We start from the raw sequence: 27,992 nt of genomic DNA, 5'->3' as shown, positions 1-27,992 counted from the left end.
ATACCCTGATACACCCATCCTCTGTCACTCACACATTCCAATTCATATACTACCACCTATGTTTCTCATAACAACTGTCAGGAACATTCTAAAAGTATTAACTGTAGAAGCAGGTTATTTGCGGTTACTCCAACACCTGCTAATTTCTATAGTCCTGATACTTACTCACACACCTGTGCAGGGAAAGTACAGACTCCCACCTCACGGGGGTAGATTTTACGAGGACAGACAAATCATGCTCGCTTCACATAGTGGTTCTTAGGCTCAGATAGCAAACAGATCTTCAAATCTGATGCATTGTTGGAAATAAATGCCAGTTTCACTCCCTGCCCCTTCTATGGCTCCCTGTATCTGTTACTGCTGTTTATTTGTTTGGAAATTAGTTATTGGCATATTCTTAAATCCGACCATTCCCAATCCTCTTGCTACAGGCTCAGCTCTACGGCTCAGGCTAATCAGTCACTGGCTTCTCTTCCCTTTCTCTTCACTCTTTCTTTTTTTCCCCTCTCTCATATATTCCCACCACCAGCTGGTGAGTCAGTCCAGGCTGCACTACTGGGATCAGAGTCTTGTAGCTGTGTAGAGGAAAGCATTATCCCAATTTGTTATTTATATTACACCTGAAAAGGAATGCAGGCAATGAATGTATTTTCCATCCAACTGTAGATACTGTAGGCCTAAGAGCTCTCACAACATCACTGTGAAGGTCATGCGTGTTATCTGACAAATAGACCATGTTTGATATCGACTTAATGATTTCTGACAGGTAATGGTAAAGGAAAAGGGGTGAAACAACAACTGTACATGTACAGTAATTGCATTTCATTGAATAGGATGAATGATTAAACTAAAATGTCTCAGAAGGAATGCGAGAAGATATAGTCACTCAAAGAAGAGAGGATGTGAAATAAAATGATTGGGATTATTTCCATCAATTCTATGGCCCATTGAAAGAGAATGCTATTGCAAGCTGGATAGAAGCCAGGCTCAAGTCCAAAAGAAAAGTCCTAGTCTAATACTCCATTTGGTCCAAAACTGCTGAATAGGAGTGTGATTCATTTTAGAGGACTTAGGTCCACCACCCCCACTTTTTCTATACACTCCCTCCCTCGCTTTCCAATTTTATGATTTTCAAAACTGTCAGCAGTTTCCTTTATGTGTGTCTAACGTGAATGAAGACATTATGGCCCTTTCAAAACCGGCCATCCATTCCAAAGGCACTGTCACTGCTTAAATGGCTTGTTAGGTGCCAGGGGTATTTCGCACAGGATAACTTACATCGCCCACCAGCCTGGGATTGGCTGAGAGCATCAGTGAGATTTATATCAGCCCACATTTGTTCGTAGTGCTTGTAATAACATCACAGATAATGCCCATAAAACCGAGAGGGTACTTTGAAGCCAAGGAAAGCTAGGGAGATACAACATTTGTGGAGGAAGACTTTCAAATTATTCTTGAACAAAACAAGCTATGAAAAAGAAATTGAGGTAGACAGTATGCACCTCTGTGCCTTTGTTTCAGTGGACCAAAATAATGTGTGATTCGAATATATGGCTGTGTGTGGCAATTTAGAAACATTTTTAATGACAAACTTTTTAAGACAATTTATTTCAAGGGCCATATTCTCTTTAGATGCATCTATTGATTCTTGGTCAGTAATGGTTTTTAGAATAAAAGGTCAGCTCGCATTCCTTCAAATTTATTTGTAATGGAAAAACTATTGCTCTTTAGAAGCAGGTGATTGGTTCTGAATGAAAACTGTCCCTTAATGCCAGTTCATGGTTATTGGTAAAGGCCATACTCATCATCTCATCTCCTACGTAATGTAATATGATAAATGAAAACATTTCAAATCTTCCTTTCAGAAATTAAGTTTGGGGTTATTGACGTAACACCAACACTGCCGGTGTTCTATGAAGCACTGTCCCTGTTGACACAGAGGACAGAATTTCTCAGTGGCTGAGTAATTCCTCCTTTAGTCCTTATTCAACATTAAATAGGGCAATCCATTTTCCACTTGTTGCCTGATAAAACAAACACAAGGGTAAGAAAAGTGGGTGGAGAAGACAAATAAGAAGGATGAGGAAGAAGAGGCTTGGGAGAGTGCGAGAGCTTTTAAATATAGAAAACTTCATTGTCGACTAGGTTAAAACAAAATGGAAAGTTTTATTTGGTGCCCTTGGCATTGAAAGGATAAAAACATGCGTAAAAACAGACATTAAAACATTTACATTGAGCATTTACATGTCAGTTCACCATAGTCTTATTGAGGATTGTCAACGCAGAAGGGATTTTTTTTTTTAAATCAGTGTGAGTGGCACCAGATCTCTGACCGGACAGCAGTATGTGGAAGGATGCAGTGCAGTGGACAGCTGTTGTAATTGAAGGCTTTCCTTGTAGTGTTCTGAATTAAGAGATTTGGGTGATGTGGCTGTTTACTGCCGACTATTTTACTGGTATTTTTTTTCTTCATGTGAATTTCATAGGAGCATTTCAAATTGGATGTCAAATGAAGGCTAAGAGTCTATGATTTTATTTGAGAAATAAAGGCATATGTAAATAGTTAGAAATAAGCAAAAGCATGATGCAGCCAGTCATGATGCTCTCAATGGTGCAGCATTAGTACTTTTTGAGGATCTGAGGGCCGATGCAAGTTTTCAGCCTCCTGAGGGGGAAGAGGCATTGTTCTGCTTTCTTCACGACCGCGTTGGTTTGTGTGGACCATGTTAATTCCTTAGTGATGTGGACACCCGAGGAACTTAAAGCTCTTGACTCGCTCCACTACAGCCCTGTCGATGTGAATGGGGGAGTGCACGGCCCTCTGTTTCCTTTATTCCACAGTCAGCTCCGTTGACTTGCTGACCTTGAGGGAGAGGTTGTTGTCCTGGCACTATCTGACCTCCTCCAAATAGTCTGTCCCATCATCAGCAGTGATCAGGCCTACCATTGTCATGTCGTCAGCAAACGCATACTGTTTATTATCCATCCTGTTGCTTAGTCACTTTACCCCAACCTACAGTGTATGTACACCACCTCAATTACCTTGTACGCCTTCACATCGACTCGGTACTGGACCCCCAATGTATATAGCCAAATTATTGTTACTCATTGTCTACTGTAATGAACTCCACTCTACAATTCTGTGCTGTGCTTTACTATACTCTACTAAGCTCTATTGTGCTGTATTTTGATGTTCAATCTTGTGAAACAGACATCTATGATTGATTCAGATTTGGTCTTGTTTGGGGGCAGAGCTCATTAAAATAGCCAGTGTGTAGAATATGTTAAGGACAATATTGCATATCTATACATTTGTGTACCTACAGTATTTAGGATACATCACCATGAAGAGAATGATATTCATATCCATAATTATGCATTTTCTGTGTACAGATCAGGGACCCATGATGAAATTATCTTACTGCAATTTCTTTACCAGGTGTAAATTCACTTCACTTACAGTAGTTCAATAACCAAAATATATGTATTTATTTTTTTCATTGCTGACACCCCATACATTTCTGCAGACATAATTGTATTTTAATTTGGAGCAGACATTTAACCCTTTGACAGTACCAACAATGGTGTGATCCTTCTGCAGTATACGCTCAAACCGATGTGATTAGAACACTTATCTAGTTTTGATTGACGCAACAGTCAGCGTTTGAGCTGGCCACACTGTTCCTTCACAGAAACATTTGTCTCAAACAAAGTCCTTACAAAGTGTCCTGAATGTGACCAGTTTAATGTTGGATGCAATGTTCAGACATTCACAGAAGTAGAGACAGCATAACACAATCATCGAAACCGGAAAATGTAGGTTACATTGGTCCTAGCGATAAATGAGGAAAGATTGACATAACACAAGCAGTCTAATTTAGCTTACTCTCGGCTGACAGAAACCACAATATTACTTAGCTAATAGCAATTACCTACATTTTACAATTCATCACATCACAGGTGAGCTCATCATTGATCAAAATAATTGAGTAAAACAATTTCTAAAAGTCAAAAGTAATCCGACGATGAGAAGTTTGTGCACACCACCATGTTTTTTTTTTTCGCGTCAACCAAAGATTAGAGGAGACAAGATGAGTTTGGACTGTTTGCAGTGTGCATGTTGAATGGGGTGTGTTATCTACTATCATTTACTTCCCTTCATTCATTTCAGGGGGTTTACTCAAAAGAGTGAACCATTCCTTCACCTAATTTTGTTATAACATCTTTGGTCTGACAGACGTTTACGTGACACCCAGAATGCTTGTATAATGCCAACAAACACGGCACCGCAAGAACCTTAGCATTAGTTCAACAATAAAATTGTAAATACATTATGCTCTATAAATACAGTAAATTTAGAAACTATTTACACCCCTTGACTTTTTCCACATTTTGTTTGTTACAGCTTAATTCTAAAATGGATTAAATCAATTACTCCCCCTAATCAATCTATATGAAATAGCCCATAATGACAAGGCATAAAATAGCTTAAGAAACGTTTGCAAATGTATAAAATATAAAACAAATGAAATCGCATTTACATAAGTATTCAGACCCTTTACTCTATACTTTGTTACAAATTACCGTTGGCAGTGATTACAACCTCGAGTCTTCTCGGGAATTATGCTACAAGCTTGGCACACCTGTATTTGGGGATTTTCTCCCATTCCTCTCTGCATATCATCTCAAGCTCTGTCAGTTTGCATGGGAAGCGTCAAGAGATGTTAGATCGGGTTCAAGTCCGGCCTCTGGCTGGGCCACTCAAGGACATTCAGAGACTTGCCCCGAAGCCACTCTGGCGCTGTCTTGGCTGTGTGCTTAGGGTTGTTGTCCTGTTGGAAGTTTAACCTTTGACCCAGTCTTCCTAAGTGCTCTGGAGCAGGTTTTCATCAAGGATCTCTCTCTGTACTTTGCTCCGTTCATCTTTCCCTAGATCCTGACTAGTCTCCCAGACCCTGCCACTGAATAACAACCCCACAGCATGATGCTGCCACCACCATGCTTCACCGTAGGGATGATGCTAGGTTTCCTCCAGATGTGACGTTTGGCATTCAGGCCAAAGTGTTCAATGTTGGTTTCATCAGACCAGATAATCTTGTTTCTTGTGGTCTAGGGTTCTTTACGTGCCTTTTGGCAAACTCCAAGCAGGCTGTCATGTACGTTTTACTGAGAAGGGGCTTCCGTCTGGCCACTCTACCAAAAATGCCTGATTGGTGGAGATGGTCGTGCTTCTGGAAGGTTCTCCCATCTCCACAGAGGATCTCTGGAGCTCTGTCAGAGTGACCATTGGGTTCATGGGCACCTCCCTGACCAAGGTTCTTCTCCGCCAATTGCTCAGTTTGGCCGGGTGGCCAGATCCAGGAAGAGTCCAGGTGGTCACAAACGTCTTCCTTTAAGAATTATGGAGGCCACTGTGTTATTATGGACCTTCAATGCTGCAGTAATATTTTGGTACCCCCACATCTGTGCCTCGACACAATCCGGAAAATTCCTTCGACCTAAGGGTTTGGTTTTTGCTTTGACATACACGGTCAACTGTGGGACCTTATATAGACAGGTGTGTGCCTTTCCAAATCATGTCCAATCAATTGAATTTACCAGAAGTGGACTCCAATAAGGTTGTAGAACCATCGAGGATGATCAATGAAAACAGGATAAACAGGAGCTCAATTTGAGTCTCATAGCAAAGGGTCTGAATGCTTATGTATGTATGTTTTTCAATATATTTTTTTATAAATTTGCTAAAATTTCTATAAACCTGTTTTCACTTTGTCATTATGGGGTATAATGTATAGATTGATGAGTAAAAGGCATATTTAATCAGTTTTAGAATAAGACTGGAATGTAACAAATGTGGAAAAAGACAAGGGTTCTGAATACTTTTATGAATGTACTGTACATTCTGTATGCTACAGTAGGAACGACAACATGATATACAGAAAATATAGCACTTACTTTGATGGGAAAACAACAATGAAAGCAATGCGATTCAGAAAGAAAATGTGCCAGGTGAAAAATCTTTGTGCAAAGCTGTGCAAATGTCTGCAGAAACACCAGGGAAGTGTTTCGGCTCAGCAAAGCCTCAAACATAAATTGTCCACAACATTGAAATGGGCTACTTCTATGTGAATGAATGAGGAGGGGAACACACCTCAATTTAAATTTTTAAACTTGTTACAAAATAATTTGAAATTGGCAAGTTGAAACATAGCCTATAGATAATTAGCAGGCAGCATGTCTTGGTTTGAGGGCAGCACGGGTTAAGTATCCTGTTGCGTAAAAATCTACATTTTGGAAGAGCGCATTCTGACATCATATGCGCAAAAAATAACTCAGGCTTGGACAATCATTACAGATATTTGGAACTCATGCGTGAAATGTTTTTGGAAAACATCGCATCTGCACAGTTCTTCTAGTAAATGTGTTCTGTTTAAATTGTTTAAAGTAAGCCTTGAGCACAGGGTTGTATGCTTTGTTCAACTTTGAAATCAATGGCTTTTGTTTGGCATACATTTAAAGTGAAAATTCTGAGTCTCAGTGCAATTCTGCTCCAGTGGAATTGCTCTGGCCTGATTAACAACTTGAGGCAGATTGCTCCTGAGTCAAGATTGGACTGTGTTTCTTTGAAGTGCAAGCGAAGGACAGTGAGGCGACATGAGAGCCAGCGGTTAGGGCAATCCTCAAACAAACACCTCAACAGTGAGGGGATTAAGCCTTGGCATTTGTGAGTGAAGCGGGATTGAACTCCGCAGCCCCTGCTGAAAGTACAGCCAAATAATATTTTTCCAGTGCCTGGTTGCTTTAGGTGGGACCTGTCTACATGCTCGCAAAATCACCCTCCCTTTGTTACGGAGATATCACAAACAAACTTGCAGATCACCTGAGGTGCAAATGGTAATGTTATATCATGTCTGGTAGACTTCTGCCAAATGAGTCAGTGTCACTTCTACATAACTTTGTATTGAATACATAAGGCTTCAGGTCTCAGTAAAAAGAACTAAACACGCACAAAAACAATAACATTTTTCACATCTACAGTATTAATATGAACCTCCATGATGTGCGAACGGAGGGAACACAGTCTCTAATGCACACACACCGCTTCATCAACATATCAGGCATATTGCACAGCCTTGTAGGCAGGATACAACTTTACAGACTAGATTAACAGAGCTCTCCCTCCAACCTCCCTTATTTTTTTCTACCACTGAAGGATATACAGTACAGTGCAATGTTGAAGGGTAAATTTAATGAACAAGCCCTGGGAGACTAATAATACCATGGATCCTGAGTGCTTGCTCTGTGATGAAGCCAAACAGAGGCCCATGACAGGAGGTGAAGATTATGTGTAGTTCTCCGGTGGGAGAACTCCTCCTAGATCCCTCAGAAGATTTCAGCTAAGATATGAAGTGTAAATAAACCACAGGTTTTTTGGGCCTCCTTGAGTGCTTGAAGAAAAATAGGAAACTTGAAATGTAACCAAGAGTGACAGTGAAGTGCTATGGGGGTGGAGGGAAACATACTGTATGTTCACTTACCTGTATGCATCTTTAGGTAACTGCAAAAATGAAGGCAATGAGGGATACAAAGTATATGGAAAGCAGGTGATTCCAGAGTTAATTAACCAATTAACATCCCATCGTACTTAAGGTATCTACAGTGCATTCAGAAAGTATTCACATCCCTTTACTTTTTCCTACAGCCTTAACTTAAAATGTATTAAATTGCGATTTTCTTTTTGCTATTGCCCTACACACAACACCCCATAATGTCAAAGTGGAATTCTTTTTGGGGAAAATTTTTACGAATGACAGTCAACAAAAATAAACTCAACATGCAACAATTTAAAAGGTTTTACTGAGTTACAGTTCATATAAGCAAATAAGTCAATTGAAATGAATTCATTAGGCCTTAATCAATTTATTTCACATTACTGGGAATACAGAAAAATTGTTCACAGAAAAATGTAGGAGCGTGACGTTATTAATTACACTTTGGATGGTGCATCAATACAGCCAGTCATTACACAGATAGGAGCCCTTCCTAAATCAGTTGCCGGAGAGGAAGGAAACCGCTCAGGGATATCAACATGAGACCAATAGTGACTTTAAAACCTCTAAAAGTCTAAGCCTTTGGGTGGGATTCTACTAAAAATGATTTGATAAAATATTGAATTTGGCCTTTACTACTATAGCCCATAGTAACACATTCATAAATAGCAAAACAGACAGTCAAAAAACAAAACATTTTTTAAACCGATTCAGGTTACCTTCAGATGATTCCTGTGACACTTGTAGGGCTCTTAGAGCAACACAGAGAACACCATCGCATTTGTGACAATATCATCTTTCCAGAGTGGTCATATTAGTTTGTAACCCAAACTGTTCAGACACTACAGACGATTTTGTGAGATGTCTCATGGTCTGAAAAACACCACTGTAGCTCGGCCACCTTCCACCGCAGATGTGGAAGGCCAACATAGGCAGATGCTGTGGCTTGAGATGTCGTCCATGTAAAACATTTCTAGCTTAACTGATTGATTTCGATTTTTTATTATCTTACTTACATTGACGCAAGGGTGCATCAATAGACTTTTAAGGAACAGTTACAGAGTTTAATGTTTGAGAAAACTGAGGATGGATCAACAACATTGTAGTTACTCCACAATACTAATCTAATTGACATGGTGAAAAGAAGGAAGCCTGTACAGAATACAAATATAAACATTGGCAAAGCAATTCACTTTTTGTCCTGAATACTAAGTGTTATGTTTGGGACAAATCCAATACTTACCCAGAAGGACTCAAAGCTGTAAATTGCTGCCAAAAATGATTCTAACATGTAGTGCCTTGGGGTTTAATAATCAAGATATTAGTGTTTAATTTTTCATAAATGTTTTACAAGTGTTAAAATTGTTCTTCCACTTTGAAATGACAGAATACTTTGTGTTAAGCATTGACAAAACATTACAATTAAATCCATTTGAATGGCACTTTGTTACACAACATAAAGTGGAAAAAGTCAAGGGGTGAGAATACCATCTGAAGGGACTGTATAAAAATGCCCGTTATTTTAGCTGTCATGACTAGAAGAGATCTCATGGACTTTGAAAGAGGTGTCTATAAGGAGCATAGGGGTTAAAAGTGTGTGAGTGTGTGCGTACATGTGTGCTTGTGTTTTAGTCACCCGATCTCCACCCAATTGAACACTTATGGGAGATTCAATAAAATACCAAATTATGGAATTTCTCGTAAAAGAATGGTGTAACATCCTGACAATAGAGTTCCAGACACTAGTAGATTCTATGCCAAGGCGCATAAAAGCTGTTCTGGCAGCTCATCGTGGCACAACACCCTATTAAAACTATTTTGGCACCACATGTTCTTAATTTTACCTGTATGTCTATGATCTATTGCACTTCCATACACATAAAGCTGTAAATAGACGCGCTCCTTTGCAAATACTTGGGAGTGCACACTTTAAATGCGATCTAAAATAATTTTAAAAACTTTGAATTACAGATAGTGTTATCAATATTGTATTTGTGAGGAAAATCTCTCAGTGGGCTACTAATGTAGATGGCAAACAGAAAAAAAACTCAAACAAGGCAAATGTTGCAAACACAGAGGATTTAACTTGTACTTGTCCTAAAAGCAAATTTGTATCCTTTGATCATGGCTTTTATTTTTATTTAAAAAAATGTATCTTCTATTATTATATATTTGGGGATGAAAAGAACCAAGGTCAAGTCAACAGAAACCTGAAGCGTTCTTTCATCTCGATCTCTAAGTGCTCCAACGCAGTAAATTAGGAGACATTTTGAGACCCTTGGCAGTACATTAGACGAAGGCTGGTAGCGAAAGAGTCCCATCGATTTGACCTGCGTGGGCCTAACAAGAATGAACCATTAGTGTGCTTCTATGATGCTGCTGCCTCTAGATTTGTTTGTCTAAATGATGTCCCAAGACGATTGCACGTGGGCAAAGAGATACAGGATCGCAGATGCATCAGCAACATGTCAGGGACATAGTAACTCATCCTTGGGCATTTACGTTGTTTTCAAAGCTGTCCACATTCATTCATCCATATTATTTGCTCTATTTTGGACCATTTATGTGTGGGTATGCATGAACTATACATATACATTGTGGATTTTCTTTCTATGTTCCTATAAAATAAATCCCTGGGAAACATCCCTGTTTTATGAAATGAGTCTGCTTGACCAGCTTCAAATTTAGCTTTTATTGATTCACTTTAACAATTCAAGTTACCACTTTCATTATATTCATAGATATCCAAGATGGCGTAGCAGTCAGACGTCTTTGTATTTGTCTTGTCTCGTCCCATGTGTATATATATTTTTCTACGCGTTCTTTTTAAGATTTTTCAACTTCAAAATACTCTCCTGCAACCCGCCTCACCCAATGTGGTGTGGATCTGTTTTTTTCCCTAAAGTATTTCTATTTACCTCTGAACTGGAATTCCTCAACTGAAGCTAGCTAGCTTACCAGCTAACAGTCATCTGCTAACCTTTAGCTCGTAAAGCTCTCGCCAATTTGTACAACGCGTTTCAAACCAGAGCATACCAGTCCTATTTTTCTCTCCATATCCCCGAATTCCTACCACAAACTCTGAAATTTTTCATCTGGATAATCAGAGCTAGCTAACCGCAACCCGGGTTGACTACTCCTGGCTAACGTTTCCGTCCCGGAGCTATCACCAACTAGCCTGGGGCTAGCCCATGCTAGAACCCATCTCCCGGCGATCCTCTACGACGGGAATACCGACATAATCTGCCCGAGGATTCCAACAGGCCCCTCAGGAGCGATGCCTGCTGAAGGCCCATTCTGCTAACCTGCTAGGCCTGCTAGCTACCTAGAGCTACTTGGAACCCTACTAATTCCACAACTGGTCTATCGATGTCACCGCACGAAGTGGCAAAAACAGACTTACCCCCATCGCGAAGTCCCCCATAGGCTAACTTGCTAGCCCCGGCCTACTAACTGTTAGCGTGTTAGCATCGGCCAGCTAACTGTCTGAATCGCCCTGTCCCCAGTCAGCCCAACCACTCACTGGACCCATATGTTCACTTGGCTACGCATGCCTCTCTCTAATATCAATGTGCCTCGTCCATTACTGTCCCGGTTAGTGATTACTGTCTTATTTCACTGTAGAGCCTCTAGCCCTGCTCAATATGCCATAACCAACCATGTTTTTCCACCTCCTACATATGCGATGACATCACCTGGTTTAAACGTCTCTAGAGACTATATCTCTCTCATCATTACTCACTGCCTAGATTTACCTTCAATGTACTCACATCCTACCTTACTTTTGTCTGTACACTATGCCTTGAATCTATGCTACCGTGCCCAGAAACCTGCTCCATTTACTCTCTGTTCTGAACGTGCTAGACGGCCAGTTTGTATAGCATTTAGACATACCCTTATCCTACTTCTCCTCTGGTAACCGTAAAAACCTTGGTTTCATGCATGTTAAATCACTCCCGGTAACGGGATCTCAGCCATAAGAAGTTAACAAACTATAGTTTTGGCAAGTCGAAGCTTCTGAAAAGCTAATTGACATCATTTGAGTCAACTGGAAGTGTACCTGTGGATGTATTTTAAGGCCCACCTATAAACTCAGTGCCTCTTTGCTTGACATCATGGGAAAATCAAAAGAAATCAGCCAAGACCTCAAAAAATTGAAGACCTCCACAAGTCTGATTCATTCTTGGGAGAAATTTCCAAACAACTGAAGGTACCACGTTCATTTGTACAAACAATAGTTTGCAAGTATAAACACCATGGAACCACACAGCTGTCATACTGCTCAGGACGGAGACACGTTCTGTCTCCTAGAGATGAACATACTTTGGTGCGACAAGTGCAAATCAATCCGAGAACAGCAGCAAAAGAACTTGTGAAGATGCTGTAGGAAACAGGTATAAATTTATCTATATCCACAGTTAAACAAGTCCTATATCGACATAACCTGAAAGGTCGCTCAGCAGGGAAGAAGCCACTGCTCCAAAACAGCCATAAAAAAAGTCGGAATACGGTTTGCAACTGCACATGGGGACAAAGATTGTACTTTTTGGAGAAATGTCCTCTGGTCTGATGAAACTAAAATAGAACTGTTTGACCATTATGATGTTTGGAGGAAAACGGAGGAGTCTTGCAAGCCGAAGAACACCATCCCAACTGTGAAGCACGGGGTGGCAGCATCATGTTGTGGGGGTGCTTTGCTGCAGGAGGGACTGGTGCACTTCACAAAATAGATGGCATCATGAGGTAGGAAAGATATGTGGATAAATTGAAGCAACATCTCAAGATATCAGATATCAGATATTAAAGCTTGGTTGCAAATGGGTCTTCCAAATAAACAATGACCACAAGCATACCTGCAAAGTTGTGGCAAAATTACTTAAGGACAACAAAGTCAAGGTATTGGAGTGGCCATCACAAAGCCCTGACCTCAATCCTATGGAAAATGTGTGGGCAGAACTGAAAAAGCGTGTGCGAGCAAGAAGGCCTACAAACCTGACTGAACCTGAGCTGAGTTACAACAGCTCTGTCAGGAGGAATGGGCCAAAATTCACCCAACTTATTTTGGGAAGCTTGTGTAAGGCTACCCAAAACGTTTGACCCAAGTTAAACAATTTAAAGGCAATGCTACCAAATACTAATTGAGTGTATGTAAACTTCTGATCCACTGGGAATGTGATGAAAGAAATGAAAGCTGAAATATGTAATTCTCTCTACTATTTTGTCTGACATTTCACATTCTTAAAATAAAGTGGTGATCTTAATTGACCAATGAAGGGAATTTTTGCTAGGATTAAATGTCAGGACTTGTGAAAAACGGAGTTTGAAAGTATTTGGCTAAGGTGTATATAAACTTCCGACTTCAACTGTACATGCTTGGGTCCGAACAGGGGTACATTTGAAGCCCGTCAAAAAAAGCCCCTGGTTATCAAATATTTGCACATTTAAATAAAAGCACAAAAGCACAAAAAGTACAAAGTGAGCCGGGCCCTGGTGCATGATCGCCCGCTATCCCTCATCACCTTTTGAGGCTGCTCAAGTAGTATGTTTAAATATTTTTTTTAACCAGCACGGTTTTATTTTATTTTATTGAGAATGTACTGATTGCCGGGCCATTTTTTTCTCATCTAGTTATCAGTTAAAACTAATCAAACCCAGGCCTGACTAAGAGTTATAATTAGAAATCAGAAAAATAACACACCAACTTGGAGTTTGGATTTCTGACCTCCTGACTGAACAATCGGACAATGGAAGGAGGAAGTCATTGGTTTTCTCACTCATTTCTTTACTCCCTCGTTTCTGCTTTGAACCTGAGCCAGGAACTACATCCTCCGGTGATGGAACCAGCTATTGTGTTGACTTGTATGCTATGGTTCCTTGTTTGAATGTCATTTTACTATTATTTGTTTAACAAGGATGCCAACATGTGTGTTCAGCCATTTTCCTTCACACCCACAACATTTTCTAATGGCATTGAGCACACTACATGATCCATGACATCCATCATGAATGACATCCAAATAAACAACCCATGTTGAAAAAAATCATTGTGGATCATTATACAAAATAATGTCTGCCATTCATGAAATCCCTTTTCTTTATACAATGCAAGTTCTGTCTGTGACTTTTTACTCCAGATCACATGACCAAAGTTTAAAAGGCCCAGTATGTAAATGGATGTTACAATGAGATGTGGCCATTAATAAATCCCTGGAGGCCTGCTGAACTGCTGAGTACTTCCCTTAACACCCCGGCATTATGAATAAGTCAGACCTCCAGATGTATGTATGTAAATGTTCCCTGGAAAAGCGAGGGATAATCGGTGGCTGGGCAGACTGCCCTGTGAAATGGGCTGAAGCTTCTGGTACTTAACTATGATGGATAGCCAGACCTGGTGCGAGCATAATGGCACTGCAGTGGACTGCCTCCCTCTTTCCCTACCTGGCCCATGTTGACTCCAATGCTTCCCACAGTTGTGTCAAGTTGGCTAGATGTCATTTGGGGGGTGGATACACATGGGAAAATGTTAAGCATGAACATCCCAGCAGCTTTGCAGTTCTTGACACAAACTGGTGCGCCTGACATCTACTGCCATACCCCGTTCAAAAGCACTTACATTGTTTGTCTTGCCCCTTCACCATCCTATTGCACACATACATAATCCATGTTTTAATTGTCTCAAGGCTTAAAAATCATTTTTCAACCTGTCTTATCCCCTTCATCTACACCTGTGTTCACCAACCTTTTCTAGGTCAAAATCACTTTCACAGTCAAAAAGCAAGCCCAGATCTACCCCTCCAAAAAATAGAAAATGATTTAAAAAGTAACAACCTAATAAAACATTTCTGTAAGAATGAGGTTTGTGCAGTAGGCCTAATATATTATCACAGCATATTGGCTATATGTATATGCCTGGCCTGCCAATATTGTTCTTCAAAGACCATATTATATTTCAAAACTCAAACTTTAATTACAAAATAGATCAGTTGGTGAAGCACCTGAGAGGCACAGCTGAGCATACATTGAAATAACATGCAAATAATTTGCCAATTTTATTCCACTGGACTTATGGTTGTAACGATGTGCGCTGAGAGTCGGGAAACAAGTTCAGGGAGTGTTGTCTTAATAAATAAATGGAACATAATACAAAACAAGAAACTCGAACAGCACACAGACATGAAACAGAAACAATGACGTCTGGGGAAGGAACCAATGGGAGTGACATATAAAGAACACATAACGATAGTGACAGGTGTGCACCATAACGAGCAGACTGGTGAACTAGAGGCCGGAGAGGGAGCACAAGTGACCAGCCGCAGGACGCCAACAAAGATGACAATCCCGTGGATCAGGAGAGGACACCTTTGCTAAGGCGCGGGAACCTGTCGATCTAGCTTAGGCATAGGAGCATGGCGACCTACAGCGCCGGAGAGAGAGCATACGTGACAGTACGCCCTCCCTGGCACGTTCAGCTCCAACCGCAGGACGCCAACCACGGGGGCGATCCCGGGGATCAGGAGCTGACCGTTCGCCTCCGCTGAGGCTCAGAAACCTGACGAACCGGCTGAGTGTGAGAGCCTGATGAGCCGGCTGAGACCTCCCCGGTTATATTGGTTGAGGCACGGGAAACTGTTCACCCAGCTGAGGCATTGGAGCCTATCAATCCTGCTGAGGTATGGAAAACTGTCGAGCCAGATGAGGCAGATTTTGACACCAGGACCCAGCATCAACTCAAAACAAAAGAAACACTCGCTGATATTTCCCTTTGGTGAGCCGTCATTCTGTAATGATGTTCTTTGAGAGTCAGGAAGCAAGTTCAGGAAGTGAGTGTATCAATAAATAAATGGAACATAATACAAAACAAGAAAATCGAACAGCACACAGACAAGAAACAGAAACAATGACGCCTGGGGAAGGAACCAAAGGGAGTGACGTAATAGAGCAGGTAATCAAGGAGGTGATGGAGTCCAGATGAATGTCATAATGCGCGTAACGATCGTGGCAGGTGTGCGCCATAATGAGCAGCCTGTTGACCTAGAGGCTGGAGAGGGAGCACACGTGACAATGGTACAGTGCCTGCATCTGAAGGACCTCATTCTTTCAAGACAACTGGGAACTCAAATCATGACTTAAGCATTCTTCAGATCGGAAAGGCAGAGGACTAAAATGATGCCAGAGTTTCTGACTTCGAATTCCGAGTTGAATGACCGTTCAAAACAATTTTTCTCAGTCGGATCTTGTTTTTATCTGAGTTCCCAGATGTCTTGAACGCACTGAAGTCAGAGATTTCTGAGTTCCCAATTGTTTTGAACACGGCATTAGTCTCACCAGAGGAAGGGAGAGAAGAGCAGAGGGTCCGTCTCTCACAGTCCTACTTCCTTTACTCTGGTGAAGCTGACCAGATTTTTCCACCTGATTGCAAAACTTGAGTCGCACCGCATCAGCTTATGCACAATTTCATGTTGTTCATATTACCAGAGAAGGTGAAATATTTATTGAAATTAAAATAAACACAACAATCTGCTAATAATAACAAAAACGCAGGGCTTTGGTACACTTGGATGATTTTTCTCATTGCAGCTGCAGCGCTGCAGTCTATCTGTGGTCATGGTTTTAGGGCCCATGACACAATTCTTAATAAAATGACAGTGGCTTCACAATATTTTCAGATTTAAAGAAAATGGCGGAAAATATGCAGCCGAAGTCAAACGAGAGCAGATACAAATTCATTATTTTAACTAATTGTGACAAATGTAAAGAAAATTTTGAGCAACGTAATAAATTAATGATGTTTTAAAATAAATTACCTTACACTTTAAGTTGGCTGACAATTTGTTAGCTATGCTATCCTTATAGCATATCATTAAAGCAGTATGTATGTTAGCTAGCTACCTAATGTTAGTTGGCTACTAATACATCAAACTTGCCAGTATATCAACTATATGCTATCTAACTGTATTGACTTGATTATTCCCGTCATTCTTAGTTTAGCTAAGTCGTATAGTCGTTGTGTGTTCTCATTGGACATTTGGGTGCGTATGAGTGTACCTGTGCCTGAGCGCAGAATATGAAAACAGCCTAAACAGTAAAATGGTCAGAGTGAGGTGTTCTCTCATTTGTGTCTGGAAGTAGCTAGCGTGCTTGACTGCCTTTGTGAGGTCAGAATGCTCGGATCAACCCTACTCCTCGGCCAGAGCATTCAGTGTGCTCTCTGAATGCTCTGAATTTACAAACAGACAATCTGACAACGCTCTGAATTTACAAACACCCAGAGCACACGCTGACACTCCAGATTGAATTTAATAACACACCCAAAATGTCTAGTAACTTTTTATGCTTACAAGCTAGCAAGAGGTTGCATAGCAACAGCATCAACTTCCAGTAGACACTTGAAGCGCTAGTACACTCAACTGAAAGGATACTGTTCGTTTACAGTATACTAAAAGGAACTAATAGTATGTAGTATATACTCATTATGTATGTAGTATACAGTATGTTAGTATGGGTATTCGAACACAGCTCGGGTGTCCATAATGTTTTCTATACTCAGTGTATGCATTAAAATATACTTACATCATACCTCATGAATACATTTAAGTATGACCGTGATGAATATACTTTAGTAGATATATTTTTTCTTTACATTTGATGCTTTTAAGGGAAAGGGAAAGGGGAATATCTAGTCAGTTGTAAAACTGAATGCCTTCAGAATGCATGACACCTCACGCCAATTGTAAATTGTATGAAGCAGAGAACCCTCTGTTGCTCGTTACTGTCAAGATTGGAATGTGCTTTGAAACAGAGACCTTTTACGGCCAAAAAACTATAGCTTCCAAAAAGTGAACTTTGGAGCAAAATTTCTAACATCTGTACGCGGCAAATGGTCGGTGGGGACCTAAAGAATGATAATGTTATATTGCTTTTCATTTTGTGATGTTATTAAAAACTGTATGATACCAAATACTGTAACTTAGGAAGGAAAGCACCTATGTGATATGAAAATGGACAAAACTATTTTTGTTAAGATAGGAATGTGATTTTAGGAGTCATAAGAGAACTTCTAATCATAACCTTTGTACATTAAGTATGCATGCCCCGAATGAGGTCAGAGAGCTTGTCAGCATGATGGAACCGCCCTTTTCGACAAGAGTGCTTAAAACGACTGACTAAGAATTAACATAAGAGACCAAAAGACGTGAGATAGTGGTCCACAAGTTGAAATGGTTAGAAACTCTGAAGCTCTCACCTCAACACTAGATGAGAATACCTACGAGACCAGAAAATCATGGAATGTTAGCTACATGTGGGAAATTATTGAAACGTTGAATCAAACGAGGTAAAGAAGGTAACTTAACCTACCGACCAAGATACCGCCAGTCTGCAGCTGTGCATGTAAAGTGTTTCAAACTCTGACTAAAGACACAAGGTGGGAATGAGAAAATCCCATCTCAGACAATCATTGGTGCATCTCAAAATCTGCTCTGAAAACAGTCCAAACAAGGACAACGAAGAAGAAAGACATCGTGTCCTCTGGTGGACAACCAGAGCCTTAAACTAATTGACCCCTTCCCCATAGATTGATTGATTGGTTTCAGCAGAGGTAGACGACGAACAAAGAAATCCACACGTAAATACATTCATTACTTCTTATCCCAAAATGGGCTGTGGTTTGCGTGGAAGGTAGATCAATCTGAGGACACTACTGAATATATCCATGATAAGTGTCATTTTCCTCTCTATCCCCCCTCCAATTATGTTGTAACAAGCTGTCATATTTTGTCAGTCCACTAGGGACTTTGTCTCATGTAAGTGTGTATGTGTAGTCTGTGTTATTTTTTAATTAATAAATAATTAAACCAATTTTTGTAGTACTGAATAATCAGTAAACGCTTGGGTTCTTGCTGATCCAAGAAGGTTATGACTGTTCAGAATGAGAACTGAGGTAATGATTAATAACGGACTTCTCAAAATGTGACAAATATACAGTGCCTTGCGAAAGTATTCGGCCCCTTTGAACTTTGCGACCTTTTGCCACATTGCAGGCTTCAAACATAAAGATATAAAACTGTATTTTTTTTGTGAAGAATCAACAACAAGTGGGACACAATCATGAAGTGGAACGACATTTATTGGATATTTCAAACTTTTTTAACAAATCAAAAACTGAAAAATTGGGCGTGCAAAATTATTCAGCCCCTTTACTTTCAGTCCAGCAAACTCTCTCCAGAAGTTCAGTGAGGATCTCTGAATGATCCAATGTTGACCTGAATGACTAATGATGATAAATACAATCCACCTGTGTGTAATCAAGTCTTTGTATAAATGCACCTGCACTGTGATAGTCTCAGAGGTCCGTTAAAAGCGCAGAGAGCATCATGAAGAACAAGGAACACACCAGGCAGGTCCGAGATACTGTTGTGAAGAAGTTTAACCTGTCTACGATATTGGTTCCCAATTGGGGATCAACCCTCCCACGTTCAGCTGAAACGGTGGCGCATGGAACGCAAAAATATTCTTAAAAATATTTAACCTCCACACATTAACAAGTCCAATAGCGTCCAATAGACTCAAATGAAAGATAAACATCTTGTTCATCTAGCCAGCAAGTCAGATTTCTAAAATGTTTTACGGCGAAAACATAGCACATATATATGTAAAACCACCACCAGACACAGCTCATTTCAATAGCCAAAACATGCAATCAACAAACGCAGGATTAAAAAATAAATCGCTCACTAACCTTTTGAAAATCTTCATCAGATGACAGTAATATGACATATTACACAGTACATATTTTTTTTTTTCAATAATATGCCATTTATATCCATAAATGTCCATTTACAGTGAGTTCACCTTCAGAAATTACTCAAAAATGCCCGCAGGAAATCTATGTAGCGCGGCAACGTAAATAGACATCATAAACTTTGACTAAATATACATGTTCTACATATAGTTAGAAAGATACACTGCTTCTTTATGCAACCGCTGTGTTAGATTTATTTTTAACGTTACAGAAATCGCACACTATTCCATATGCTGAGACAGCGCTCAGTTCCAAGCTACATTTCCACGTAATGTTGGAGTCAACAGAAACACAGATTTAAGCATAAATATTCCCTTACCTTCGATGGTCTTCGTTCAGAATGTTCTGGAAGGCTTCATACTTACCCAATACATTGTTTGGTTTCAAGTCTTGCGTCTTTGTATTAGCTACTGCTAATAACATCAGGTGAAATGCACCCAAAACGTCCTCTGGTCCGGATAAGTTGCGCATCAAAACTTCAAAATTACACATTATATGTCGACTAAACAGGTCAAACTAAGTGCAGAAGCAAGCTTTATGATGTTTTAGACGTGCAAAACAAACTTCAATTCAATCGGCCATCGTCTGCCCTTCTCTTGAGTGCTGGAAACAAAGGAATGGCTGGGACCAATTCGCGCCCATACGCACAGCCTATTCTCTCGTGGCACGCACTAATTTCACTCCCATAGGGTCAATTCTCGCGGGATTTGAACGATTTGAAGCTCTAATGAAAGAGGACATCTAGCGGAAGAGATAGAAAGTGTCCCCAGAATCATAGCTGGTTGGGAAGGGTGGGGGCCATGACGTCAAAGTTGCTCCAACTTTCATGGCCACAAAAACTAGTTTGGAAGAATGCCTGCCCTGTGAGTTCTGCTATACTTACAGACATAATTCCAACGGTTTTAGAATCTTTAGAGTGTTTTCTATCCAATAATAATTTTTATTTGCATATATTAGCAATTTTTGACAGATTTTTTTTCCAGTTTACTAGGGGTACCCAATCTCTCCAAAGGGGGCGTATGTCTGCCATATCAGCTGGATTTGGATACAAAAAGATTTCCCAAGCTTTAAACATCCCAAGGAGCACTGTGCAAGCGATAATATTGAAATGGAAGGAGTATCAGACCACTGCAAATCTACCAAGACCTGGCCGTCCCTCTAAACTGTCAGCTCATACAAGGAGAAGACTGATCAGATATGCAGCCAAGAGGCCCATGATCACTCTGGATGAACTGCAGAGATCTACAGCTGAGGTGGGAGACTCTGTCCATAGGACAACAATCAGTCGTATATTGCACAAATCTGGCCTTTATGGAAGAGTGGCAAGAAGAAAGCCATTTCTTAAAGATATCCATAAAAAGTGTTGTTTAAAGTTTGCCACAAGCCACCTGGGAGACACACCAAACATGTGGAAGAAGGTGCTCTGGTCAGATGAAACCAAAATTGAACTTTTTGGCAACAATGCAAAACGTTATGTTTGGTATAAAAGCAACACAGCGCATCACCCTGAACACACCATCCCCACTGTCAAACATGGTGGTGGCAGCATCATGGTTTGGGCCTGCTTTTCTTCAGCAGGGACAGGGAAGATGGTTAAAATTGATGGGAAGATGGATGGAGCCAAATACAGGACCATTCTGGAAGAAAACCTGATGGAGTCTGCAAAAGACCTGAGACTGGGACGGAGATTTGTCTTCCAACAAGACAATGATCCAAAACATAAAGCAAAATCTACAATGGAGTGGTTCAAAAATAAACATATCCAGGTGTTAGAATGGCCAAGTCAAAGTCCAGACCTGAATCCAATCGAGAATCTGTGGAAAGAACTGAAAACTGCTGTTCACAAATGCTCTCCATCCAACCTCACTGAGCTCAAGCTGTTTTGCAAGGAGGAATGGGAAAAAATGTCAGTCTCTCGATGTGCAAAACTGATAGAGACATACCCCAAGCGACTTACAGCTGTAATCGCAGCAAAAGGTGGCGCTACAAAGTATTAACTTAAGGGGGCTGAATAATTTTGCACGCCCAATTTTTCAGTTTTTGATTTGTTAAAAAAGTTTGAAATATCCAATAAATGTCGTTCCACTTCATGATTGTGTCCCACTTGTTGTTGATTCTTCACAAAAAAATACAATTTTATATCTTTATGTTTGAAGCCTGAAATGTGGCAAAAGGTCGCAAAGTTCAAGGGGGCCGAATACTTTCGCAAGGCACTGTATGTCTTCTTGAGTTTAATTTGGGATGTGGTAACTTGTGAAACAAATTATTCCATTGTGCCCCAAATTCCTAGGGAGTTAATTGTTACATGATTAATTCAATTGAGTAAAAAATAAACATAGTTAGTGGATTGAATAAATAACAGTCATCAGATTACTTAAAGTTATGTCACAACATAAATATACACTCAGCTAAAAAAAAAACATCCTCTCACTGTCAACTGCGTTTATCTTCATCAAACTTAACCTATCTTGGGTAGGGGGCAGTGTTTTCACGTCCGGATGAAAAGCTTCCCCAAAGTAAATTACCTGTTACTCAGGCCCAGAAGCTAGGATATGCATATACTTGGTGGATAAAAAACACTCATGTCTGTGAGTATAACAGAACTGATATGGCAGGTGAAACCCAGAGGAAAAACCCTCCACCAAAAAATGTTTTCAGCCTACCACGGTTTTGAATGGCTGTCACTTTATTATAAGGCGAAATCATGACAGATTGCAGTTCCTAGGGCTTCCACTAGATGTCAACAGTCCTTAGAAAGAGTTTCATGCTGGTTTTTGGAAAAATAAGACAGAAATATTAGTTTTTTTAGTGGGCTCCCATTTTGGCTGTAGTGTTACCAAATGCATGGAAGAGAGCTTGTTCTTTGTTATTTCTCTCCGGTAAAGACAATAATGATTCTTCATCTTAAATTGTATCATTTATTTATGTATTAGGGTACCTAAAGTTTGATTATAAACGTTGTTTGGAAAAGTTTATTAGTAACGTTTGGGATTCATTTTGTATGCATTTTGATGGAGGAAAACTGGGTGGATTATTGACTGAAGCGTGCCAGCTAAACTGAGTTTTTATGGATATAAAGAAGGACATTATCGAACAAAAGGACAATTTGTGATGTGTCTGGGACCTTTTGGAGCGCCAACAGAAGAAGATCTTCAAAGGTAAGGAATTTACATATTATATCGTTATTTCTAACTTTCATCTGCCTGGTTGAAATTTGTTTTTAACATATGTACATATTTTTATGAACATAACAAGATTCAACAAATGAGACAGAAACTGAACAAGTCCCACAGACATGGGATTAACAGAATTGGATAAATGTGTCCCTGAACAAAGGGGGGGGGGGGGGGCAAAATCAAAAGTAACAGTCAGTAGCTGGTATGGCCATCAGCTGCATTAAGTACTGCAGGGCATCGCCTCCTCATGGACTGCACCAGATTTGCCAATTCTTGCTGTAAGACATTACCCCACTCTTCCAACAAGGCACCTGCAAGGTCCCGGACATTTCTGGGGGGATTGGCCTTAACCCACACCCTCCGATCCAACAGGTCCCACACGTGCTGAATGGGATTGAGATCCGGGCTCTTAGCTGGCCATGGCAGAACACTGACATTCCTGTCTTGCAAGAAATCACGCACAGAACGAGCAGTATGGTTGTTGGCATTATCATGCTGAGACTGCAGGAAGGGAACCACATGAGGGAGGAGGATGTCTTCCTGTAACGAACAGTGTTGAGATTGCCTGCATTGACAACAAGCTCAGTCCAATGATGCTGTGACACACCACCCCAGACGAAGACGGACCCTCCACCTCCAAATCGATCCTGCTCCAGAGTACAGGCCTCGGTGTAATGCTCATTCTGTCAACGATAAACGCAAAACCGACCATCACCCTTGGTGAGACAAAACTGTGACTCGTCAGTGAAGAGCACTTTTTGCCAGTCCTGTCTGGTGAGGACCTGCCTTTACAACAGGCCTACAAGCCATCAGTCCAGTCTCTCTCAGCCTATTGCGGACAGTCTGAGCACTGATGGAGGGATTGTGCGGTCCTCAACACAGTGTGTTAAATAAAGACATGAAAAAGTATAATTTTTGTGTGTTATTAGTTTATGCAGACTGTGTTTGTCTATTTTTGTGACTTAGATGAAGATCAGATAAAATTGTATGACCACTGTACATAAAGATATACTACAAAAATACATATCGTAATTGAAGTACAGTATATTACATGATTTTGATATATATATAAGTATTTCATATACTGAATATATATTTATAGGAGGTTGTTTGCTGCACCCAGCCGGCCCACACATACAGAGTGCGGGATGGAGACAAGGGCTCTGGGATTTCTGGATGCTTCCGGTATCCACTGAGATGCCAGTCTTCAGAGGTAAAGGCCAAAAACCATGGGTTTAATTCAAATTGAACAGAAAGTTACCTCAAATACTACAATAGTGTACGAGTCATATTGTTACAATGCAATAATACTTTTGATATTTCACCTGTTTCAATTTAAATTGTGCTTAATTGTAGTGCTTATATCAAAAAGCACCGTCTTAGTCCTCTGTTTGACTGTCGAGGAATGCTGTCATGACCACATCTGAAAGTCAAAGTGTTATAACTCATTAAAATTACAAACGTCTCAGTGGTAGACTTTGAAGCTATGATTATTTTATGTCTGTTTTAAAAGCAGCTTCTGTTTCAAACATCCTTTACTCATCAGCGACCTCTACACCGAAGGGACTTGTTAAATATTCTGAGTGCAGAATCCCTGTACCACTCTGTAAATGAATGCTTTGAGGTAATACAGGCACAATCATTATGTTTCCAACACTTTGTTATTTTTGAGGCTGCTAATTAATGTGTGATTGGGATTTCCACAAAGCTACTCTTACTATGTAAAACAAGCCTTTTGGAGGGGTGGGCTATTCAAAACATTTTCCTCATTGAACAGAACTATAATGAGAGAAGCATTCTGATTGGCTTGAACTATTCATTAAACTTGAGGGGGAAATGCATGCTAGGCAGATTAGTCAGCTGATCATTCTCCTCCTTTCAGTTTCATATTACTATTACTTCAAAACATTGTGCATATTCTATACTATCTTGGGTAACAAATAAAACATCAGAAAGGTCTCTCTCTGACCCTTAGAAAGTGTTTTGTTTGTCTTTTTTTCTGCAGTCTATAGGCACACTCAGAAGCTCTGCCAGTTTAGGTGGGGAAAACTGGATTGACATAAAGCCAACAGAGCAGAGACGTTAGAAGGTTGCAATTTAGGCCTGGTTTACAGTGGATAACCAGTTTTTTACCTTAGTGTGAGAAGCATCTGCCGATGGCAACGATTGCATATGTCTGGCTGTTGGTGTACCTGTATGATATGCAGTTTCATTCTTCATTCAATCTGACTAGAATTGTATATTGTGTTTTGGTTCTGTTTTGGTTGATTACAGTTAGCTATTGTGGTACAACAATCCTGAGGCATAACACCATAGTTGGGTCCCACACAATCTTTAGATGACTGTTGTTTTATTATATACAATTGAAAGATATTATGCTGCCTTTGCCAGGTTGAGAGGTACCCGTATTCTTTATAAACATGCTGAAAATTGGCAAGTTATAATATACTTTCAGATATCAACATCCCTGTGCATCAGTTTGTGCATCTAGCAATCATTAACGTAACACTTATAGTTAATATTTCATATTTTTCCATCTATCACACACAAAACCTGATCTACCTACCTCTGTAGAATTTAGAATGTGTTTGAACCTCACTCTTTCAATCACACATTTGATTACATCTCAAATTGTATTATTTTCTCTAATATATCAATTTCAGCTGCATTTATGTTTCAAGTGAGGAGGAAAATCTCCAGTTTGGCTCAAATCTCCATGCTGTACTAACCTTTTGTTTTTAATAATTTCTGCACTCGAGAAGGTATGTTAAATAACCTAATCTCATAAGCAGCTTAATGCAGACGCTGCTGTGACTTCATTACTTTCAGTGCCGTTTGTAAACCATTCTTCTGAGAATTCGTGTTGCCAGGTTTGACTAGAAGGAAAGGAGCATGCGTAAGACCTTCCCAGAATGCTTTGTTTTGAGACAATAGCATCCCCAGCAGACAGGGGAAAACAACATGCTCATGGGGGCTCAAGGTTTGTTAGAAGTTTGACCAGGTTCTATAATAAAAACCTTTGGCTTCAACATCGCAATTAGAGGAAGGGTGAAACGATCCTGGCTTTGTCCTTCTTTCCCCCTGTTACACACCAGGGAATCATTCCTGCTATCAAAAGTACAGAGACCTAGAAAGAAAGGGTCTTTTCATTAACCTTTCAAGGCAATGTTAACTACCTAGACCGAGCCTCAGCAGGTGTCGCTATATCTGCTATGTCTGGCATGATTATGCATCTGCACAGGAAAGGAAATTAATTGGCCTTTGACTTTTTAACAAATGTGTTACGTGCAACATGCATTGTAATGCATGTTGACTACTAACAATCATTATTGCATATGTGGGAAGAGGTCTCTGTATGTTTCTATATATTGACTAGCTGTCGTCATCAATGTCTATAATAAAGTTTACCTAATTTCATCCAAGTGGCCTAAGGTAAAGTATAACATGTTTGCATACTTAGTGTAGTTTACAGCAAGCTTGGTATTTTCAATGTTCACACTAACATGCATCGGCTAACATGCCTCGCTGAGCTCACAGTCAGTCTGGCTTTTTCCAGTGTTAAAAATAGGTTGGCACCATCCCAGAACTGTAAACTGTACAGAACTGTACCTCAATCTCACAAATAATACTTGTATTAATTTGAAATGGGGGCATTTGACATTGTACTGATGAAAGAGTAAATGAAACGGCATTAAGATGTATTTCATCCCAGCACACCTTGACATCACACTTTTACACATGAAAGCGCTTCATCACAGTGCCAGGCTAAGTAATATGAGGGTTGATGGAAACTCTAATTAATTGTAGATTGAATAAGCCTGCTGCTGATCTCTGCTGAGCCAACATGTGGAATTGTGGAGTTTGTAGTTATATGAATCTGACCAGAAACATGGGATGTTATTACAATGCTATTGCATTACTCCCCTTTTCTATGGGAAACCATTTCCAAAGTCTTAAACAGTTACGTTGTCTCAATGACTACACTAAACAGCTGTAAAAACAAATTGCATATTACTACTCGTGAAAAATATGAAAGTTACCATAGCACAAGAGTGTCTGTCTGAGCAACCAAACAATCGTAAGGCAGTCTCAGACCAGCTGTGCTTGACATCAACAGCTGTTTGTGACAGGCTGGCGTACTGTTTCCAGCGCGAATCAGCCGACTGCTTGATTTGCCCCCGCAATGTATTGTGATTTAACTTTCAATATTGTATGTGATCCGGCCTGCGCCAAAATGTTTATGACAAGCCCGCCGTAGTCCTCATGAAAGATAAATCGACAAATTCCACCCGTTCCCTTGACTTTAACACACAATGACAGAACTCTTCTCATGTACACAAATTAAGAAACCCGCAGCTGCCTTCTGATGTTCGTCTCTTCCTGCTCTACCATCTCACACCAAGATTCCTGAAATACACAGATGAAAATGCTTAATCTGGAGACACTTAAAAAGATACAGGCTTCTAAAACATGATCTGAGGAGATTCCAGGATGCATAATGGAAACAGTTTGAGCTCAGCTTGATGGCTGGAAATCCTCTCTATTAATCAACTCCCACTGAGCGCTGGTGGCTCCAGGAAGAGGCTTTAGCTGGTGCATTAGGGGACAACGATGGATGCTTTTGGTGCTCTACACACCATGGTATTATGGGATGTCGATGGGTGCCTCCAAAAGCTCATATGGCTCATTCAGAAATTGAGATTTCAGGGAAGACTGCTACTGATCTGTCCCCCAAGCTATCAATATACATCTGTCCCCAACTTGGATTGACTGTGGTATGTACAGAATAGAGAAGCATTGGTGATGCATTGTGATGCTTTTTCAAGTATCTATCCTTGTCATTCAGGCACATCAAGATCGTGTTCCAAGGGTTAGAATGATAGATCTGCTGTTTATCAAGATACGTTTTTATCAACTAAATCAATTTGCGTTGTTGGATCCTACAATAAATCATGAAGTGTTGGTCCAGCAATACATCCATGCACACCGAAGGAGCATTTGCCAACTGTTCAGCCTAGATCAACATCAGATGCAATCAACCAGAAAGTGACAAGTCAAAGGGCTTTTTCTTAGCCCAAAAGCGATGAGACTATTGTAATGAGTTTGTATAAGTCTACTGAATATATCTGCTGGACGCTAGTTGTTTGCCAAATCAGAGCTAAATAAATTAGCCCGTCTGTTGTGTTACAACACTCCAGCCTGCCAGGAAACCAGGAAAGGTCCTTTATTTTAAGATGTGGCTCTATAACACAGTCTATCTACAGACTGTTTCATACGATAATTCACTCTTCTCTCTCAAGGTGCCATGCACCCATTTTTTTAAAGCAGGCACAAAGTATGTGAGGATGGGGGAGGGGCGGGGCTCTAAGGTGCTCGCATATGTGACACATTTTTTTGCTGTGCGATCAGGACTTTTCTCTTTTGAGCACTGTGTGATTATGACAAAAATCTCACAGACAATAATTG

The sequence above is a fragment of the Oncorhynchus mykiss genome, chromosome 9, assembly GCF_057628025.1.
Source record: "Oncorhynchus mykiss isolate SJ-2025 chromosome 9, ASM5762802v1, whole genome shotgun sequence".
NCBI classification, from domain to species: domain Eukaryota; kingdom Metazoa; phylum Chordata; class Actinopteri; order Salmoniformes; family Salmonidae; genus Oncorhynchus; species Oncorhynchus mykiss.
The sequence above is the reverse complement of the archived record's forward strand: the minus strand, read 5'-3'. Positions refer to the sequence as shown.